The sequence below is a fragment of the Pongo pygmaeus genome, chromosome 3, assembly GCF_028885625.2.
Source record: "Pongo pygmaeus isolate AG05252 chromosome 3, NHGRI_mPonPyg2-v2.0_pri, whole genome shotgun sequence".
In the NCBI taxonomy this organism is placed as follows: domain Eukaryota; kingdom Metazoa; phylum Chordata; class Mammalia; order Primates; family Hominidae; genus Pongo; species Pongo pygmaeus.
Window position 1 is genome coordinate 200,302,269 of NC_072376.2, and position 23,247 is coordinate 200,325,515.

Genomic DNA, 23,247 nt, shown 5'->3' on the forward strand with positions numbered 1-23,247 from the left:
GCCCTCCCTCGCTCTCGGCGCCTCCTCTGCCTGGGCTCCCACTTTGGCTGCACTTGAGGAGCCCTCCAGCCCGCCGCTGCACTGTGGGAGCCCTTTCCTGGGCTGGCCGAGGCCGGAGCCAGCTCCCTCAGCTTGCAGGGAGGTGTGGAGGGAGAGGCATGGGCGGGAACCGGGGCTGTGCGCGGCGCTTGCCGGCCAGCACGAGTTCCGGGTGAGCGTGGGCTCAGCCGGCCCCACACTGGGAGCCGCCGGCTGGCCCGCAAGTCCCAGGCAGTGAGGAGCTTAGTACCCGGGCCAGCAGCTGCGGAGAGTGCGCCGGGTCCCCCAGCAGTGCTGGCCCACCGGCTCTGCGCTCGATTTCTTGCGGGGCCTTAGCTGCCTCCCCGCGGGGCAGGGCTGCGGACCTGCAGCCCGCCATGCCTGAGTCTCCCCCGCCACTGCCGGGTGGGCGGGGGGGGGGTCCTGCGCGGCCTGAGTCTCCCCGATGAGCGCCGCTCCCTGCTCCACGGCGCAGGGTCCCATCGACTGCCCAAGGGCTGATGAGTGCGGGAGCATGGCGCGGGACGGGCAGGCAGCTCCACCTGCGGCCCTGGTGTGAGATCCACTGGGTGAAGCCAGCTGGACTCCTGAGTCTGGTGGGGACTTGGAGAATCTTTATGTCTAGCAGGGGGATTGTGAATGCACTAATCAGGCACTCTGTATCTAGCTCGTTTGTAAACACACCAATCAGCACCCTGTGTCTAGCTCAGGGTTTGTGAATACACCAATGGACACTCTGTATCTACCTAATCTAGTGGGGCCCTGGAGAATTTTTGTGTCTAGCTCAGGGATTGTAAATGCACCAATCAGCACCCTGTCAAAACGGGCCAATCAGCTCTCTGTAAAACAGACCAATCGGCGTTCTGTAAAATGGACCAATCAGTAGGATGTGGGTGGGGCCAGATAAGAATAAAAGCAGGCTGCCTGAGCTAGCCCTGGCAAGCCGGTGGGGTTCCCTTCCACAGTGGAGGATTGGTTCTTTAGTTTTTTGCAATAAATCTTGCTACTGCTCACTCTTTGGGTTCATAGTGCATTTATGAGCTGTAACACTCATGGTGAAGGTCTGCAGCTTCAGTCCTGAAGCCAGCGAGACCAAGAACCCACGGAGAGAAAGGAACAAATCCAGACGCGCCACCTTAAGAACTATAACACTCACCGCGAACATCTGCAGCTACGCTCTTGAGCCAGCGAGACCACGAACCCACCAGAAAGAAGAAACTCTGAACACGTTGGCACATCAGAAGGAACAAACTCCGCACACGCCACTTTTAAGAACTGTTAACACTCGCCGTGAGGGTCTGCGGCTTCGTTCTTGAAGGCAGTGAGACCAAGAACCCACCAGTTCTGGACACACTGGGACCACCCTCGCTGACTGGAGGTAATAGCGTTTTTTTCTGTTGAATTAATGACAAAAACCGCGATTACCTTTGCACCAACCTAAATATAAGCAGCCCAGGGCCAGTGGGGTGGTGCTGTGACGCAGGCTGTTTGTTTTTAACTCCTCCATCCTTATTAATTAGTGCTTTTGCTTAAGGTCACGTCAGGTTCACAGACAAGGGTGCTGCAGCTCCAGCCATCCTGCCCATGTTCTGTTTAGGAAAGAAGGGACAGGAGCAAAGATGTTTTCCAGCAATCTCATTTTGCTGACATTTCACTGGCTACCCAATCAAGAAGGAAAGCCAGACATTTTTTTCTGCACCTAGAGATTTACAGGTTCTATTAAGAATATGGATTAGTAGACATGGGGTAGGAAACTAGCAGTCTCTGATATCTGAGGGATTCTAAAAATTTAGCTTGGACTTTTAAAAACATGTTTGATATATTTGTGCCCTCTAGATCCATGTCACTTGGCAAAGTCCGTCCAGAGTTATCTAGAATTTTTCCTTGATTTCAGTAGCTCCTCATCAGTTGCTCCCGATCAGTTGCCAAGCCTTGCGAATTTCAAGTCCCAGAATGTAAACTGAATCTGTTTCTTCCTCTTCATTCCTGATACCACTTTCCTAGTTCAGGCCCTGCTGTTCCTCGCTAGGTCGCTGGCACCACCTCTTGACTGTGTCCTTTGAGTAGGGGAGAGTAAAGCATGAACAGTGCCAGCTCTACAGCTGGAGTCCTGGCTTTTCTGGGGGGGGTAAATGAATTAAATAGAAAATGCTGGTAGTTCCTGTGTTGTATCTGAGCTATCTGTTTAAATAGCTGATTCTTTCACCATTAGGGGTCCAAGGACAGGGACTTGCCTTATTCCGCTCTTATTCTCCAGCACTTGAGGCAATCATTCCCAGATAGTGGAACCTCGAATGGCAGACACTGTGGTTCTCCTGTGGGGCTGAGAACTGTGAGGAGCAGAGCAGACTTCGTGGAGCTCCGCAAGTCACATACACAAGCGGCTGCTGGCTATTTCCGCTTACTAGTCTGGAATTGGCAGCGGACTAAGTGGGCCCTGCTTATTAGGTTGGTGCAAAAGTAATAGCGATTCTTGCCATTAAAAGTAGTGGCAAAAGCTGCAATTACTTTTGCACCAATCTTACATATATATATATATATATGTGTGTATATTATTTTTTTCAAATCTCAGTTTTATTCTCATTCCAGCCTCCTAATACTTTCCGTTTGGATTTTTTTTTTTTAATCTTGAGAAGTCTGTGTCTTTTAGTGTAGTAATAACAATAATAGTATTTTTAGCATACCCATTATGCCAAGGGCTTTTAAAAGATACTTTTTATAAACCAACTCATTTAATTCTCACAACTTTTGAAGTAGTCCAATTTCTAATCCTCATTTTACAGATAAGGAAACTGAGGCACACAAGGTTAGCTAACCTGCCCGAGGTCTCTGGATAGTAACTGGAAGAGGTGTTCTCTGGATATTATTTGAATCTCAGTCTCCCTATTTTTCTTCGTCATGACTTTAACTTTCCCCCGTATTTCTAAATATTTTAATCTCTTGGTCATATAGAATACCTTGATTTATAAGTCACTTTTACAGCATTATCGTATTTGATATTCATCACAGCTCTCTGAGGTGGGTAAGGGAGATTTGGTTACTTCTTTTTGACAAATGAGAAAAATGATGTTCATAGACACTGTTTAGAAGCACAGGGTGTTAATTCTGGAAGTGTTTTAAAGATTACCCAATCCAGCCACTCAACTTTTAGGAAATTGAGCCTCAGAAAAATAAATGCCTTTCTCTAGTTCCCACAGCTGGCTGCAGTACCAATCACCTGCCTCTGGGTTCATTGCCAGCTGGGTGCTGTGGAACTTACCTTGACTTTGGAGTCAATTATTCAACTTCTCTGAGCTATAGTTTACCCTTTATAAAATGAGGGCATGATTATGCTTCATAAGACTGTTGTGAAACATAAATTAATACGTACTGGGCCTAACACAACCCAGATATCCATGAAAAGAGGTCAGGTTTTTTTTGCCCACTCTTCATTTTACCTTCTTTTCTCTAAGGCTGTCGTGAGGACATAAAATAAATTGCTGTTCCATAGCGTGTATTTGATTCTGTATCATGGGGCTAGGAAATAAAAACCCTGCACACCCCCTGCTCTCTGATGTTTTTTTCTGAACTAGTTTCACGTGCCTCCTTTTACTTGCCATAATCATCTTTGGCTGCGGAAAACCTCCAGGCCCAGTCAGTCAAGTTGCTTCTACTCTCTCCAGGCTTTGTTTGCAGCCTGAACTCCAGTCCATCATGTCAATCGCACTCTTGCCACTGTTTTTGCACTCCCTTACCCTCTTTGCTCAGCAAAACTCCAGTCCCCCGTCAGTCCAAACACCCAATTTCCCTGCAGCCTGAACTCCACAGTCCATCATGTCAGTCGCACTCTTGCCACTGTTTTTGCACTCCCTTACCCTCTTTGCTCAGCAAAACTCCAGTCCCCCGTCAGTCCAAAGACCCAATTTCCCCACCTGTGCACCAGTGCTGCTGCTGCAGGTGACACTCTGTGAGCTTGCTACACGTTCTTGGGCTCACCCCAGCAGGGCCCTCCATTCTGCAGAGCGATCATTTCCAGTTCTAGTCCTGTTTCCCTCACAGCTCTTCGAGGTTTTCGTGTCATTCCTCTAACTCCAGACCTCACCACCTCACCTTATAGCAAGATTGTTTTGTACTCTGCTGAGAAAAGCAGTCATCCTCATGGAAGATCACTAACGTCAGCAGGGTGCTTTCTGTGCAGCAGACATTGGGTCAAGTCCACCATTTATGTCATTTCATCCATCTTCACCAGAGTGTCATGAAGTAGATATCATTATGATTATTCCATTTTAGAGGGGAAGCAGCTTAAGCTCAGAGAGGTTGTGTAAGTTCTCCAAGGTGGAACAGCTGGGGGAAGACAGCCACAAGCAGCTCATGGCTTGCCTCTAGAGCTGACCTATTAAGTATCAAACAACAAATTCCACTATGTTCTCCCCTGTACACAACAAACTTATCTTCATTAATTTTTAAACATTAGGTTTAAAAAATTTTCTGATTTATTCATGCATACAATTTAAAGAGGCAAACAGGTATGAAGAAACAGCAGCCCCTGACCTTATCCTTAGCTTCTGCTTCCCCAGAAGCACCCACTTTTAACTGAATTTTTTGGCACTTACATCCACACTTGTAAATATCACGCTGATGCTGCCACTCACTGATATGTGCATTTGATCCCCTCTCTGTGGACTTCCCACGGGGGAGCATGAGGGTTTAGCTCTTCCACACAGCAACACCCCTCTGTCTCAACACAGACAACATTTTCTGTCTGTCCTATCCTCCTATAAGTTGTACTCGTTTATGTAAGATGTAAATACTAATCATGACTAAGCAGAGGTACGTTATCATTACTTTTCCTTTTCCGAACATTGGTATGAGGCCTAAAATTAAGGCCCCGTGGTATGTGCTGCCCTGACCTTTGGTGAAACCAGGATGGCATCAAATGGTCTAACCTCAAGTTCCCCTCAACCCTGCACCTGTGGATAAGGTCCCTTGGCTAAACACCCCTCCTTATTGAGAGGACCAGGCACAGTTCGTGCCTATTCCTGAGTAACAAGTTTCGGTTCCCTACCAGCCTGGAGTTTTATTCAAACAAGCCAATCACACCCTCCCATGGGGACCAGGGGTCACCTCACCCCCGTGGTACTACAAAGCCTGGCTCCTGCCTCCTGGTTGCTCACTCTGCTCCTGAGCACCACCCCCTGAGGGCCTGAGTGGTGGGCATCGCCTTTCTCCCCTGGGCTGTGAGCACTTGCCATTAATCAAAGCCCGTCGATCTTACCTGGCCAGTGTCTGGTGTTGTGGGTCCAGCCATTCCTCCCTCACCAAAGAGGTGTATAGGAGGCGAGTAAAACACACATCACTTTGTGTTTCTAGGGTTGATCTGAATCTACTCGGTTTTCCAGTGTATACATCCTCTCCCAATCCCTTCAAACTTTAATGTGGGTTTCCGCTTCTTGGTGACTCTGACCTCTGGTCTAGCTTGGTGGGTCACTTACACCCGCTCTGTGGCCATCACCTTTTGGAGATTTTGCCTGTCTGAAAATGTTGTTATTCTTACACTTACTTGGTAGTTCGGCCAGGTCTAGAATTATTGGTTGGAAATTATTTTTCTTTTGAATTTAGAAGCCATTTTCATGTCTTTTAGTTTCCAACATTGCTGTTGAGAAGTTCAAAGCCATTCAAATCCGTAATCTTTCATATGTGATCTGCTTTTCCTTTGCTGTGTGGAAAACATTCCCCTCAACACCCCCCACCCTTTATAAATTTACCAATGAAATGCACTAGTGTGGTTCTATTTTCATTCATTGAACTTGATACTTGCTGCGTCTTTCTAATCCAGAAACTCATATCCTAGAGCTCTGGGACCATTTTCACGACTGAGTCAGTTGATGGTTTTTTCCACTCCATTTTCTTTTCCTATTTCTGCTTTCTGAACTCATATGATATAGATATTGGCTTTCTTGAATGGTTGTCTAATTTTCTTATCATTTTTCTTTTCTTTTCTTTCCTTTTTTTTTTTTTTTTTTTTGTTTGAGATGGTGCCATCCAGGAGTGCAATGGCTAAATCTCGGCTCACTGCAACCTCTGCCTCCCGGGTTCAAGTGATTCTTCCACCTCAGCCTCCCAAGTAGTTGGGACTACAGGCCCATGCCACCATGCCCAGCTAATTTTTGTATTTTTGGTAGAGACAGGGTTTCACCATGTTGGCCAGGCTGGTCTTGAAATCCTGACCTCAGGTGATCCATCCACCTTGGCCTCCCAAAGTGCTGGGATTACAGGCATGAGCCACTGCACCTGGCCTTTTTTTCCTATTTTCTGTTTTTAATCATCAGCTTTCTAGATTTCTTTACCTCATCTTCCAATCTTTCTACTGAATGTTTCATTTCTCCCGTTCTATTTTTAATTTGAAGGTTGGTTTTTGGTGATCTTTTTTGGTAAACTCTAGGCTTGTGGGTGGGGTTTTATTGATGGCGGGCTTCCCTGTGGGATGAGTTGGCTGAGTATTTTCTTGCAGATCCCCAACATTGGTTGGTCTCTTCCTATAGGTGGGCCAGATTCCCCCAGGAAAGCTTCCAAACTCTTTCCTGAAGGCAGGCGCCACACTGCCAGCTGCCAGCACACGGGGCTCCAGCAGGAAAGGAGATGTGTACTGATGACTTTGTATCCTTCCATATCGCCAAGTCAGCCACCACTCACTAGCTAGTTTTCAGTTTCCAAAACTGCGTTGCTGATGTTTGCATTCCTTTGGGATTTTTAATACTTTTTATGTATTAATTATGTATTAATATAACTATTAATTATGTATTAATATAACTTTACTGTTATTTAAATGAGATTTGGGAGGAATTGAGGCTAATGCAGTTTAGTTTTTGTCTGTTTATTTCTGTTTCTACCTATTCTTTCATTTCCTCTCATTTTCGCTAAGTTTTTTTTCTAGTCTGAGGTTGTTACTTCACGCGATACTCGAACTCAGTGCCTTTGCGTCTCCTCCCTTGTCTGTCTTGTGCTTTTGAATCTACGCTACCCTTTCCTTTCAGCTATGAACACATTGTGATAATTCCATCTTAGACATTCCTTTGAACACACATCTTCCTCATCTTCCCTTCTGTATCTCTACTTCCTTTTGCAGCCAAGCTTTTAGAAAGTATCCCTGTCTCTGCTTTCTCTGAACTTATTCACCAGTCTACCCATGGAAGGGGACGTCCTAGAAAGTCCCCAGATACCTCCACAGTGGCACACCAACAGACACTTTCCTGTCTTGAGTTCACTGTACTGCTTAAGGCCATCTTGACTACATTGACATTTCTCTTCTATCTTAGAACATCACTTTAGGTTATGATTTCACACTTTTTGCCTGAAATATTGCATTAACCTCAGAATTAAAATCCTAGCAGCTAACCCTGCCTCCTAGAACTATTCCTAAGAATGCTGGCAGAGCAATTGATGCCGCTTCCCAATGATGTCACTTGCCGAATCATGTCCTTTATTGAAAAATTCTTCAACATCTCCCCATAGCTTGCCGAATAAAGTTACGATTCCTTAGCCTGGGACTTGAGGCTTTCATGCGTCTTTCAGAGATGTCTGGCCTCTCTTCCTAGTTTTACTGGTTTCATTATCCCACACCTCTTTACTATGGGAACAATCTGGTTTCATTACCCCACACCTCTTTACTATGGGAACAATAGATCACGCCATTTCTTTCCTTCAAAACTTTCTTCATTCTCTTCTTTTTCCCTTTCTTTTGTAGCTAATTTTTACACATTCTTCAAAATGTAGATGAGTGTCCTTTATTCAAAGAGGCCCTCTTTTATTTCCTAGTCTAATTTAGAAGCTTCTCCTAGCTGCTTCCGTATCACCATCAGCTACCCTATCACTGAAATGATAATTTACTTTGATGTTACTTCACTAATCTGTGTATCTATCTATCTATCTATCTATCTAATTATCTATCGATCATCTATTATCTGTCTGTCTATCTATCTACCTATCTATCTATCTATCTATCTGTCCATCCATCTTCAGAGTTGAGGCTATGAGTTATTTGACATTGTATTTCTAATATCTAATCCAGGGCTTGATACAGGATAGACTCTCAGTGTTTACAGAAGGAATAGCTGCCCATTCTGAGTTTTTATATGGATGCTCTATTTTCAAGGACAGTTCTTTTTTACTTTACACTTTTGTAATGAGTGTGTGAAGAGAGATTATTGCATAGGTGTGAGGGAGGAGGGAAAGAAATACAGAAGTTTATATAGGTCACCACAAAGGATTATTCCAAATTACCCTTTTGGGTTTCTCATAGCTGTTTTTAGGATAAGACTAGAATTAAACCAAAGTGTAAAAGTAGGAAGGGATGGGAAGTCAGCTCATTTGGAAGTCTAATCTAATGTAGTGCATGTTTCCACAGGGAAACTGTTGCAGAGGACAAGTGTCATAAAAGTACTTTAATAGGTAATTGTGTTTGTGGTGCATTCTTTTGCCAAATTACACAATATGACAATAAGACAAAGTATATCATTTAAAATTACCCTCTTAAGGCCAGGTGCGGTGGCTCAGCCTGTAATCTCAGCACCTTGGGAGGCCAAGGTGGGCAGATCGCTTGAGGTCAGGAGTTCAAGACCAGCCTGGCCAACATGGGGAAATCCTGTCTGTACCAATAAATAAATTTTGAAAATTCGCCAGGTGTGGTGGTGGGTGCCTGTAATTCCAGCTACTTGGGAAGCTGAGGCAGGGGGAACCCTTGAACCTGGGAGGTGGAGGTTTCAGTAAGCTGAGATGGTGCCACTGCATACCAGCCCGGGCAACAGGTGAGACCCTGTCTCAGAAAAAGAAAATTTTTAATGAAATAAAATAAAATTACCCTCTTAAAGCATATTGAATAGTAAAAATCATGTACAATTTGCATTACAAATAGTTGTCATTGATTTTCTATGTAAAAGTTTTTTCTCTGTGTTTAATCACGTGTTTTTCTTTACAAGGTATCACTTGTTCTTTACCTTCTTGCGGTGTTTCTCTCTCAGTTCTTCAATAATAAAGCACTTCACATTGAGACCTGTAATTTCCTCAATTGAATTCGAAGTCCTCAGATATGGTATTGGAGCTTCTCAGCAATTTGATGTATCCTAATCATGGTACCCTAATATTTTTTAGGTGGTGCAATATAATGTTGGAGATAGAAGGCTCCTAGATATCATGTAATGTAGAGACTCTGTAGCAGAAAGAAGTGGGCTTGAAGATGGGATAGTTAGTATCAAAAGCATATCATGGCCTGGAGTGGTGGCTCACACCTGTAATCTTAGCATTTTGGGAGGCTGAGGCAGGGGATTGCTTGACGTCAGGAGTTTGAGACCAGCCTGGCCAACGTGGCAAAACGCTGTCTCTACTAAAAATACAAAAATTAGCCAGGTGTGGTGGCGGGTGCCTGTAATCGCAGCTACTTGGGAGGCTAGGTGGGGGGATTGCTTGAGCCTGGGAGGTGGAGGTTGCAGTGAGCTGAGATCATGCCACTGCACTTCAGCCTGGGTGACGCAGCAAGACCCTGTCTCAAAAAAAATGCATATTAGAAGGGGTGCCGATGGGAACAAGAAGGTCTCTGCCAGTGGCGTCATTCAGGTCATCAGGCTCCATACTCCATTAATAAGGCTCCCTGATAGAGAAGACAGACCTCAGCGCCGTATGTCAGAGCTTTGAGATCTGTAGCTACCGTCTTACTCTTTTGCAGTTTCACACACTCTAAGGGACGTGAATCATCAGATTTGCTGAGATATCAGGGTCCGGCAGACAATGCAGAATAATAAAAACATTACCCTAGAAATACAGAAGGAAACTCCTGTCTCAGGAAGAAATTGAACATACCCAGTGTGGAGGCCCAGAATCATCACTGGGACTGCTGTTTATAATCAGACCCAATAATTTCTTACAGTAAAGGACTTCCAAAATGACAAATGTGAAATTGTATGTCAAACAACTTTAATAAATGTTCTGTTAAAAAAATGTAGAAAAGAAAAAAAGCATGTCAGAAACTTTTCCAAAACATTTATCCCTGGCTTCTTGGTTTCCTCCCTCCTGAACTCTGAAATTCTTGTAAGTTTGGTGGCAGGCGTGAGTGTTAACACATACACATACACATGCAAACAAAACAACTTTCCGGTGATCATAATATCCTCTACCTTTGCCTTTCTCTTTGAGTTCAGAACTATTGATTCAGTGTAGCTTTTGTTTTCAAGGAAACTATAGCTCAAAAAGTTCAAGTGTCACTGACTTGTTCTGGGTGACTGGGCTAGTTAATGGCAAAGCCAGCCCTGGAACCTCCGCCTCTCCTGCTGTTGGCAAAGCACTTCTGCTACACGCACTGCTTTCCTGGTTGACTTTTAGAAACTGCCTCTTCAGCTCTGAAGAATCCAGAGAAATCTTTTTTTCTTTTTTTTTTTTGAGACAGAGTCTCGATCTGTTGCCAGGCTGGAGTGCAGTGGTGTGATCTCGGCTCACTGCAACCTCCACCTTCTGGGTTCAAGTGATTCTCCTGCCTCAGCCTCCCGAGTAGCTGGGACTACAGGCGCACCACCACGCCCAGCTAATTTTTGTATTTTTAGTAGAGATGGGGTTTCATCATGTCTGCCTCAGCCTCCCAAAGTGCGGGGATTACAGACATGAGCCACCATGCCCGACCCCAGAGAAACCTTTAGCCTGACTCTTCAGATCTAGCAGCTCTAAGGACCATGACATCGTTCTGCTGGGGACATTGTCCTGGCTTCTCCTCTCTTACTTTACTTCCAAAAGGCTTCCAGGACCAAGCAGCTATTGCAAGTTCCAGAGAATTATTTCTCCAAACTAGGACCTTATCCTATAGGTGTGAGAGCAAGGACTAGACAAGGAGCCAGAGTAATGATTATTCTTCATTATACCTTTACATCTAGGGAGGCCTTAAAAGAAGGGACAAATTTATCTTCAAAAGAATAAACAGCTTGCCCAAATGCAGTTGGAGAACCAGGTGAGTGGTCCTCCCTGCCAACAAAGCAAAGTCTCGGCCTGCAAATCACTGCCACCAGGCGATAGAGAATGTAAACGATAATTCTGAGGCCTGACATAGCCAAGCGAGGTTGCTGCATTGCTCTGAAAGGCACAAGTACTCTAGAGGGAAGGGGTTGCTTTGCATTTTGAGCACAGCTTGGCCATACAACAGTCTCCTTACCAAAATAAGCATCTTGAGCTTGCATTTTCTTTCTGGCAGGAAAAAGGCCTAGAACTTCCCAAGTGAACAAGCTACACCCACTTTTCAAATATTGTCACAAGTCATTGTAAAAATACTCTCTCATAAACGCTCTGGCTATAAGAGGAAAATGGAACCACACCAAACACCTCACCCCAATATTTCAGAGCCCCACACTGGGAGCAGTAAATAAGATTAGGGATTATAGCCTGCTCTGCCTTCATCTCTGTACAGAAATGCACTGTAGAAACCACACCCTTGTAAAAGGGAAAAGCAGGAGGAAGTGGACCCGTAAAAGCTAAGTAGTCAGAGGACATCCAGCCTGGGATAAAAGGCGTTTTAGGACTGGCTCAGTGAAGTGCTGCAAACACAAGTCCACTGTAGAATGAATAGCCTGGGCTGTTTGGGCTGGAAGGTGGCAGCTGCATTTTATGCCTGGACTCGGGAGGCAGAGTTGAAACCTCACATTCAACACTGGTCCCTGCCCCCAACACATAGGCACCAAGGCACATACATGCATGATAAAATGTCTTCTCTTTGGATTAAAAAGTTAATAAAGCAATAAGTGATTGCCTAGAAGGGTACATTCTAGAGTTTGCTCTAGCAAGCTAGGAAAACAACAGATGGTGGAAAGTTTGCTTCTCCTGCTTACAAACCACATGAAATGAGGCAGTGGAGTTGTCATTTGGCTTTTAGGAATTTTGTTTTGAACAACTTGGATTCAATTCAAATGGTGCTTCAAGTTGTGTGATGTGTGTTATATTGGAGAGTATATTACTAGATTTTGTCCCATTTTTTAGCATTAGGATAGGCAGCTCATCGGTTCCCAGGAACTGGCATGTGTGAGATGAGGAAGTAGCGGAGACCCTGAGGCTGTAGGTGGGACTTACCTGCTGCCTTCTCCCTCTGCCAGGGTCAGGCCAGTCCCATCGCCTCTCCTCCTGGGGACTCCCACCCCTCTCCTTCATCACCATTCCAGAATACCACTGCCCGCACTTGCTGCCTGGAAAGAAGAATGACCTGGAGTCCAGCTCTTTTCTCTCTAGTTCAACTTTATATCCATGTCATCCAAGTTTCTACGGGAGCAAAGCTTTCCTGTGTGCAAAAGCTCTCCATCACTTTTCTTTATTTGTATAATACAATCCAAATCGGATCCGTCCTGCCTTGCCGGCCTCTTGCCCACTGCCTCATTGCCCAGGGATCTCTCAACCTCATCTCAATACACTCCCTTGCCTGGGCCCTGGCTTCTGCTTCATGAAACCCACTTTCCCCCACTCCATGTTGTTTATGGGAAGTCCTGCCCACTCCTGAAGCCTTTCCTCGGGTTCGTCTTTTCCAGAGGGACTCTCCTCATGCTTCGCCATGCGCCGAGCCCTTCCCGCCCTGCTCTCCCCACCGCTGTGTTAGTAGCTTTGCGACCGCACTGCCCGTAGTTGGCTTCATGCTGTGCACATCTCTGAACCTCACTTCGTGCCATGAGCTCCTTGAACAGAGCAGAGGGGGAAGACTAGCACGGAGGGGTGATGGGGGAGTCACGGGCTTAGGAGCAGGAGTCGGGAAGGTAACAATCACACAGAGATCTCTCACATGTCACTACGCTGGTGTTACAATTCACGTCAGCCATGCACACATATGATCCAGTATCTATAAGGCTTATACATATTCTCTAAAACTAAGGTTACATCTGCAATCACCATTCCATAGCATCTATAAAGATGTAACGCCCAGCTATAAATAGGATATACCCACAAAATATCATAGGACATTATTCAAAATTGGGATATTAAAAGTTAAATCTGTTTAAAACACCTAGAAAACCCTCCAAAAACTTCTATGTAATCATTTACTTTTAATATTTGGAGAAAGAGCAGAAGAACATACATCTGATCAAATTTACTACAACGGATTTTTTCACTTCCAGAATTGCAGAATGCCTGTCACTTGCCTAAGTTCCTTGTTTAAAAAGAAAGAGACTTTTCTTCACACCACTTCTCAATATTTATTTATGCAAGTGGGACATGAATCAAAAGCATGCAGAGATGAACCCTGATTTATGACAACATCAAGAAAATAGCTAAAAATACGTGTGTCTCAGGATGATTCAAAGTGCAATAGGGGAATTTCCAGTGATTTGGTAACAAATGTAGCAGCCCAACTCCCATTTACTTTTCCAGCAAATATTCCCAAGGAGCATGAAAAAATGACAGCTGCATAATCGGAACAGTTAATTTTTTCATGTTAGTTGATTCAACCTTTTTGTCAAAAAATGAAGAATAAAGAAAAAGCAAGAGAGTGTAAATGGTAGATCAAGTTTGCATATTAACAACTTTGGAAGTAAAAACTTCAATACTCTGCAGCCAAATATTAATATTTTACTCATTAAGCCTAATTGCGGAGAAGTTATACAATAAAGATGAGGCTATATTCTTGCTGAGGTATCTATGTGAAGGTTAGCATTGTAGAACTCTGGAGTTAAAAAGAACAAGCAATATCCCTGAATTTGGCCTCCTGCGTTGGGCAAGGATTGTCTCCAAAAACTGACCTCTGAGAAGTAGAATTTAGCCTGTTAAATACTTACAGTAATGGGATACTCACTACCTCTGTCTTGTTTTCCTGGGCTGCTGTAACAAATTGCCACAAATTTAGTGGCATGAAAATCGCAATTTATCATTTCACAGTTCTGAAGGCCAGAAGCTCAAAGGTGTTCGGCCGGGCTGCACCCCCTACACGGCCTCTAGTGGAGAATCCATTTGTTTCTAGTTGTTTGTGGCGTCTGGCTTCCTTAGCTAGTGCCACATTGCTCCAATCTCTGCTCTGTCTTCACATCTTCTTATCCTCTGTCTCTTAAAAAGAGACTTGTTATTAAATTTAGGGATCACCCAGGTAATACAGAATGAGTTTCTTATCTCAAGATTTTTAACTTAATGACATCTACAAAGACCCCTTTTCTTGCTTTGCTTTTCTTTTCTTTTCTTTCTTTCTTTCTTTCTTTCTTTTTCTTTCTTTTTCTTTCTTCCTTCCTTTCATCTTTCTCTCTCTCTCTCTCTCTCTCTCCCCCTCTCTCTCTCCTTTCTCTCCTTCCTTCCTTCCTTCTTTTTTGACAGAGTTTCGCTCTTGTTGCTGAGCTTGGAGTGCAGTGGCGCGATCTCAGCTCACCGCAACCTCTGCCTCCTGGGTTCAAGTGATTCTCCTGCCTCAGCCTCCCAAGTAGCTGGGACTACAGGCATGCACCGCCACACCTGGCTAATTTTTGTATTTTTTTTTTTAAGTAGAGATGGGGTTTCTCCATGTTGGTCAGGTTGATCTCGAATTCTCGACCTCAGGTGATCCACCCACCTCAGCCTCCCAAAGTGCTGGGATGACAGGTGTGAGCCACTGCACCCGGCCACAGACCCCTTTTCAAAATAAGGTCACATTCACAGGTTCTAGGGATCAGGACATGGACATATCTTTCTGGGGGCCACCATCTAGCTGCTGCCACCTCCAAAGGCAAGACATACATTTTTGGACAGATCTTATTAGGTGGCCTTGTGTTGTTTTGAACAGAGTTTATGTATCCTTACTATTTTTGGGGTAGTTCCAAAGTAGGGCTCTACCTCCTACTGGGAGCTGAAATGGGCAGGCTCTTTTCCTCCCAGACTGTGGACTCTAGGGCACGAGCAGCAGATGGCATAATCAGAGCCAATCCTCACTGGGGCCGGGACTCTCAACGGGTGCAGCAAAGCTCAAAGTGGGAGATTATTGTGGCACCTGTTGTATATCCTGAGCATGAGCCTTGTCAGCGAGTCCAGTGGCAGTGGTGCCCTTGGTAGTATTAGGAGCCAACCATGCCTGCACAGGGCTTTGCCCAGGCCTCGCCTAGTTGCTTGGTTGTCTGGTCTTCCCATAAGTGCTGTGAGCTATCATTTTCAATACTACGTTTTTCCGTGGACACTTCAACAACTTAAGTTGTTGACAGCCAGAACTGCTAAAATCTGTCTCTGTGTGTGGCAGCCTAATCTCAATCCTTTCCCTGAAGCTGTGCAGAATATACTTACATTGTTTTGCACATAAGAAAGCCCTCAAAAAGTCACTCAATCTACTGATTCATTGTATCCTAAAGATTGTCTTTGGCCAGGCGCGGTGGCTCATGCCTGTAATCCCAGCACTTTGAGAGGCCAAGGTGGGCAGATCATGAGGTCAGGAGATCAAGACCTTCCTGGCTAACATGGTGAAACCCTGTCTCTACTAAAAATACAAAAAATTAGCCAGGTGTCGTGGCACCTGCCTGTAATCCCAGCTACTTGGGAGGCTGAGGCAGGAGAATTGCTTGAACCTGGGAAGCAGAGGTTGCAGTGAGCCGAGATTGCACCACTGCACTCTAGCTGGGCGACAGAGCGAGACTCCATCTCCAACAAAAAAAGATTGTCTTCTTTGATATGACATTTTACCACTGTCTACACTGAAGACCTATTTTGCAGCTGTCTACACTGGAGTGGTCCAATGAGTTCTTGTGATGCAGGTTGGAGCTGGCCCCTGGGATTGCCAGGTCTTGGCGCAGTGCCTTCACCGTGCTGCCATCACCAAATCTTTATGATGCTCTCTTCCCTCCTCAAACTTCATCCCACACCTTTCTTCCAAGCCAAACATCTCTAGGTTGGTTTCTCCTGATACAATTTTTAGACCATAGTAGTGCTGTTATATTTTGTAATATCACATGATTTCATTAGTGTGAGCAATTTTTTGTAGAAACAATCAGTGCTTTTTTTTTTTTTTTTTTTTTTTTTAGACGGAGTCTTGGTCTGTCACCCAGGCTGGAGTGCAGTGGCATGATCTCAGCTCACTGCAAGCTCCACCTCTTGGGTTCCCGCCATTCTCCTGCCTCAGCCTCCTGAGTAGCTGGGACTGCAGGCGCCCGCCACCATGCCCAGCTAATTTTTTTGTATTTTTTTAGTAGAGATGGGGTTTCACCTTGTTAGCCAGGATGGTCTTGATCTCCTGACCTCGTGATCCGCCCACCTTGGCCTCCCAAAGTGCTGGGATTACAGGCGTGAGCCACTGCACCCGGCAGAAACTATCAGTGCTTCTAAGTTAGAAAGCTACCCTTAGAGACTGGCTGTGAGGAAAAATCCTTCCTAAAAGTATCCTTAGGCTCATTCCCACAGGCCTGTGCTCTGTGCCCTCCAAGCTCTTCTTGTTTCCATGCATGGCCCCTGGCCTCATATATACACCCCAATTTTTCTCACCTCCAGATCTCCAGTAGTTTGAATTTCTTCCCCTAAAACACCCTTCTGCCTTCTTTGGTCCCATAAACTATGTCTTACATACCATGCTAATCACTGTTTCTCTAATATTGATATTTCCTTATAGACAAATACAACCATCCCTATTTGCATTCCAGCCAATGCATTTGCTTACAGCCAACTTAGAACTTTACAGTAGGCTAAGTTTTTTCCTGAAATTGACTTATTTGCAAACCCTGCCTTCTCAATAAAATTGTCAACTCCTGGAGGATAGGCAGGTGATCTTATTTTTTTTGGTATGATGGTCCACAGGTATTTAACAGGCACAGTAGACATTTTAGTTTTTCCTATTTATGAGCAACTTGATAGTACATGACTTGTAAATATTTGTAATTTCAGTGAAGCAGGGCTTTTCTAATTATAAAAGTTACATAAGCTCAGGAAAAATAAAAGTTCTCTAACTACCCCATCTTCCAATTCCACTTGTCCTTAATTTTACCAAAACAAATGGTTTTATACATACCCTTTGAGGAATTTTGTTTTCAAATACAAGCATATTGTCTCTTTAAAAAAATACGAACAATTTATATGCATTTAAATGCCTTATAGGTATTGCCAAATAGCCCCTTGAAAAGTTCGTAGGAGTTAAGAATTTGAATTTCCCATCTTCATGAGGCTTGTGATCCTCTGTTCCTTCTCAATTACACAGCATACAGTGTTCATTTATTTAACTCTTTGAGTGAAAGTTCTCAGAAAAGAAGTCAATGGCTGGTGCTGATAATAGCAATGAAGAATGAAACAAAGATATCTAAAATAGTACTGATTTTTGGTCAGAAAATAAAAGTTTTTTTGGTTGTGAGGGAGGTGGATACAATGTGATAATGTGTTTATAGATCTCAAAGACTTCCTGATAGGAATGTTAAAGGTCTTCTGATCATAAGTGAATAGAACTGAATTTAGTGACAAAGAGAAACATGAACTGAAATGTTGCACCATGAATCATTGATAAACTATTGATCCTTCCATTGAAATGTATAGATCTATAATATTTACATGAAATGTGTTCTTTCTATGACTCAGTTTTGAGGCGAAGGCATAAGAATTTACAAATATACAGTGACACTTTACTTGTTTACAAACGAATGTAAAGTCTTCTAATATCTCACCCCTCCGAGAAAATAAATAGTGAATTTTTGATGTTTCTGGATTTTGTGACATGCTTTTAATGTCATATGAATATTTACCTATGTTGTAATCTAGAACTTCTATGATTTCATTTGTTTACATTTAAAATTCTGATGGATCTGGAAATAATTTGTTTGCTTCAGCATAAGGAAAGAAATGATTATTCAGTTTGATTTTTTTCCAATGGATAAGCAAATATACTGTTTGCTAACTAATCCAGTTATCTTCCTATTGTTTTATGTTGTCACCAGTACCATATACTAAATTCCATATATCATCTGGTATAATTTTTGACTTTATCTTTCTATTCCTGAGCTTGTGGCAAATTTTAAAATTACTATAGATTAATAAGAGTTTTATCATCAAGAAATGCTTAATGATTTAAAAATACTCAATATAAAAGTGAATAAAGCTGACGTGAAAGCCTTCCGTGTAATTCTGCTTCCTAGAGACGAACACTGCTCTTGGTTTGGTGGATATTTTTCTGGAATTTTTTCACATAATATGTATGTGTACACATGTATAATGCAAATGGAATCATATTATATCCTGATCTGTATCATTTTTCACTCAACAATTTGTCATGTGTGTTTTCCAAGTCAATGCAGAGAGATACACAATATGCTTTTAGCTGAATATGTCATTGTATAGCTATGCCTAAATTTAATTTACCCAATTTGTTATTGAAATCCCTCAGGATTTTCCTAATATTTTACTATTCCCAACAACCTCGAAATCCTTCTTTTATATATTTTTGTGCTCTATATTTCTGCAGAATAAATTCTTAGAAATAAAGTTGTGTGATATTTCCAAATCATACTCCAAAAAGCTGAATTTGTTTGTGGTAGAGCAGTAGTGAGGAGCCCATTTAGCTCTCCAATGTCCTGGAAATTTTTAGGAGACAGAGGGATACAAAGAGGAAGTGAGGAAGAAATAAAGACTAAGAGCAGAGCCAAGGAAGTGGCCAAAAGTTTTTCTCAAAGATAGGATGAAAAAGAACAGATGGTGATAGGAGTGAAGGCAGGTTAGGTAACAAGAAAAAATGACCAGTGTAACTATGGATGTCTCACCATAGAATTTGCATTTGGGGTCATTCGGTAATCATAGAACGAATACCTGCAATATTTATTGAGAGAAAACTTCTCTTAAAAGTAGTCACCTAATCACGGTCTGTTGTGAGTTTTTTTTATTTTTCTCTATAACTGTGGGATTTGGTGTATCTAAAAAAGAGATTAATAGAAATCAAACTCATAATCATAAATATATCAAAGGAAAAAATGCCCACTTCTTTGTATGTTAAAGGTAAAATTCTTTTTCCAATGTGTTTAAATAAAAGTAGTGTTCAGCATGAGGAAATGCTAGGATTAATATAATAATCTTTTATTATATAAATGAGTGGTTACTTTAGAATTTGTATTTTATTTTCTAATGAGCCAGTGACCACACAACGTTGTGATTCTGATAGAAAGTATTTGAATTTAAGATTCAGTTATTAAATGTTGTATTAGCAATGACAGAGTTTTTCTACTTCTTTCTTTTTTTTTTTTTTTAAATAAAGTGTGATATCTCCAAGGAAGCTTAATCCAGATGTTTATGAAGCTAGCATGGCACTTCCTACAAATGAAAGGATTGTGAGTGACTCTGGGGCTTCTATTGCAAATTGTTCTAGGGAGAAATTTGCCTGTCCTGGCATCAAGCCCTGGCTGGAATCCAGAGAGAGGGTTACAGAAAGAGATTAAGGTGTCAGTGCTGGAGGCAGGAAGAGGCTATTGGGCAATTTGTTTGCCTGGTTGTACCGCACACCTGATTTACACCCAGCTTGTGAAAACCTTACCACAGGTAAAATGCCAATAGTTGTTCTATTAGAGTGGTAAACTTTTGGCTGATTTATCTCCTACATTTTTCAAACCTTATGTAATGTCTTGTTTTTATAATAAACAGTTTTGGAATGTTTTCCTGTAATAGTTATGCAGGCAGTAATAAAATGGTCAATATAATTTTATACATATTAAAACACATTAGTATTCTTTGAGATGAAGTACTAATAGCAATACCAGATAATATTGCCATTGATTTTTAAAAATTACTTGAACATTTAAAAATTATCCAAATCCATAAACACGGAATAATCAATACAATCTAAATAACACCTATGTGCAATTATTTTATTGGAATGATAGTTTCAGTGGAAAGAAATAAAGCTTGTTTAGGCTGGTTTTTATTCTCTACACATTATGCATTGGTTATGTAAAAAGGCAGAGTTTTCTAGCTAAGAGCATTAGTTAACTATAAAATTATACTAACACATGATGAAATGTTTCCCTCAAAGTCTTTTGATGGGTAGCTAATCCTATGGATGTTTCAGCAAAATAATTAAAGAATTAAGGCTTAAAAGCCTTCAGTATCAGATATTTTAATTCTTAAGAAACATCTTTACATCTTTTAAAGATCAAAATTCATTTTTAGAAAGATAATATTACAAGTAAACCTTGATCAATTAAAGAAAAAATAATTGAGAAAGTCAAGGCATTTTCAATGTGTGTTTGTAGGTTATGAGGGTGTTGTGGGACTGATAACACATCTATGGTTGCAGGACGGAAAATCTGAGAATACAGACTGTTTTACTGCTTTTACTGTTCTAGATTAAAATATAGGTAAGTATTCATATGACATTAAAAGCATGTCACACAATCCAGAAACATAAAAAATTTACTATTTATTTTCTCAGAGGGGTGAGATATTAGAAAACGTTGCATTTGTTGTTGTTGGTGGGTTTTTTTTTTTTTTTTTTTTTTTTTTTGAGACAGAGTTTCGCTGTTGTTGCCCAGGCTGGAGTGCAATAGTGCTATCTTGGCTCACCGCAACCTCTGCCTCCTGGGTTCAAGCGATTCTCCTGATTCAGCCTCCTGAGTAGCTGGGATTACACGCATGTGCCAACACACCTGGCTAATTTTGTATTTTTAGTAGAGATAGGGTTTCTCCATGTTGATCAGGCTGGTTTCGAACCCCCAGCCTCAGGTGATCAGCCTGCCTGGGCCTCTCAAAGTGTTCGGATTACAGGCGTGAGCCACTTTGTTTCTAAACAAGTAAAGTGTCACTGTATATTTGTAAATTTGTAGCTAAGTGTTCTCACAGTGGTTCTCCCTCCTGCCTGCCCCCACTTCCCAAACCTCCTCCTTTCTTCCTTCTCTCACTTTCTTCCTTCTTTCCTTCCATCTCCTTTCCTTCCTTTTTTCTCTTCTGCAAAACTTTTTTCCACCCAGCCAATGCCCCCTTACTTGCCTCACCAGGTGAACTGCTGGTGTTCAGCCATTCAGATTCCATTTGAAACCCTACACTGCTGGAAAGAGTTCCTTGGTGTCTCCTGCCTGGATTACTGGGTTGCACTCTTCATCTGTGCTCCCCTAAGTGAGGCTCGTTACATTAATATCATGTTGTGATTGTCCCTTTTCTTGCCTACTTTTGTATCTTTACGGTCCAGTACACTGTTTACAACTAGTAGGAGTTGAACATTATTTTTAAACCAACATCAGCTAAATAAATAAGCAACCCAACTTTTTTTCTTAACTTAAGAAAGCAACAGAAGACATTTATTTTTTTACTCATTACATGTTTACTGAGTGTGGGATTGCTATGTAAATCTTTCTATTAGCAATTGGCTAAGATTCTGTAAAATATAATGAAACTACATATGTATTTAGGTTTTTGCTGACTTTTCTCCCCTCATCACAACTTAATTTGCCTTTTTCCTCAAGCCATGACTGTAAAACGCACAGAATATTCTACATCATTCTTTTGTGTTTTTGAAAAAAGATTCTACTCTATTTCCTTTATTGTATTATATAATATTTTTGTTTGACCACTGACCCTGGGTGGCGGGTATTCTAAGGAGCTGAGGCCTGATCTAAGGCGAGTGTATTCTGAGGTGGATGATTATAAACGTGTGTCCAAAACCAAGTGACTCATGTTTACATGGGTGGTAACTTGGGCTAATAAATGTTGGAGGTAGGAGAAAGGAAAACAATGCTGTAGGTGTGTTCTTCTTGACGTGTGAGTACCTCGAACGCTTTTATTGCCAAGATCGTGATGATTAGGGAGTTTAAAGGGAAATGTACAAAATTGTCAAAAACGCTGTGTTAGGAACAGTCAGTGAGTTTTGTTTTTTTTTTTTTTTTTACTGTCTTTACTCAGTTTCATGACAACTGAAGTGCTGTGGTTGGGACAGGATGACATTTTCACTTAGAAAGAGGCTTGTAGACAATAATTACATTCAATACCACAATAGAAATGTTAGAGATTATTTTCTGTAGCTCATAAATAAAACCAGAAGTGTGACTTGGAGTCTCTAGTTTACCTCTGAGATTTCTGCACAGCGTACAGCATAGTTAGTGTGACTAAAGTTAGTTCACAGGATACGCTGACCAAGAGAAAGTCATGTCGAACTCTCCAAACTATCTTAAGGTTTTGTATCGAAAATGGCCTTGTGTCTTAAACAGTGTCTGACTTTGGGAACAGGTACCTGAGGAAAGGTTAGAGAGAGCAGGCTACGACATGCCTTTAGAGCCCTCATCTGCAAGATGAAGACAATCAAGGACAGATATCAATTCATTTCAAAGAACTATTTCATGCACTGTGGTGCTTAAAGCACTATGTATTTGTCAGCGAGGTTTGACCAAACTATCTACATGAAAATATCACCAAATTATTCATCTGGTGTTTTCCTTTAAAGTTAATACAGTGAAATGATAAAGCAGTTTGTACTTGCCTATAGAAAAAGGATGGCAGAACGAACGTGATTATCTGGGGAATTCAGACCTCAAAACTACTTTTTAACAGAAATATCCACAAGCTAACATATTTTTTTCTTTAAGAAATATCCTAGAAAGCACCCTCAGTTGTCAAGTTCCATCTCCTTGTGGGAGTCCTTATACCAAGAACTCCATGTGGAAGGGAACACACAGGGTGTCTGATGTGAGATGAAATCTCCAGGGCCACACAAGGGGCCTCATATTGCCCCTGGCCTGCTCACTTGTTTTTCTTGTTTGTTGCTTGCATCAGGTGACTTTCTACAAACAACAGGGCTGTGTTTGCACCTGTGTTTCCTGAGAAGCCCATGTTCATCTTTTGTAAAAGTGCTGGTGAATTATTTCCTTAAAAGTCTTCTGGCTGGGTGCAGCGGCTCACGCCTGTCATCCAGCACTTTGAGGAGGCTGAGGTGGGAGGATTGTTTGAGGTCAGGAGTTCGAGACCAGCCTGGGCAATATGATGAAACCTCATCTCTACTAAAAATACAAAAATTAGCCGGTGTGGTGGCACATGCCTGTAATCCCAGCTACTCAGGAGGCTGAGGTGCGAGGATTGCTTGAGCCTGGGAGGTTAAGGCTGCAGTGAGCAGAGATGGCGCCACTGCACTCTAGCCTAGGTGATAGAGTAAGACTCAGTCTCAAAAAATAAAATAAAATAAAATAAAATAAAAATCAGCCAGGTGTGATGGTGTATGTCTGTAGTCCCAGCTACTAGGGAGGCCAGGATGAGAGAATCACTTGAGCCCAGGAATTTGATGCTACAGTAAGCTGCAATGGCATCACTGCACTCCAGCTTGCACGACAGAGCAAG

At 42.3% G+C, this 23,247-nt stretch overlaps 1 long non-coding RNA gene across 1 annotated transcript in view; it reads left to right on the top strand.

Annotated features, from left to right (window-relative positions):
* Positions 1–920: 920 nt before the first annotated feature.
* Positions 921–23,247, top strand: part of LOC129035587 (uncharacterized) — a 150,324-nt gene continuing 127,997 nt past the window's right edge. The window contains exon 1 of the long non-coding RNA XR_008502236.2: positions 921–1,417. This is a non-coding gene — a long non-coding RNA (uncharacterized LOC129035587). The remainder of the gene's footprint in view (positions 1,418–23,247) is intronic.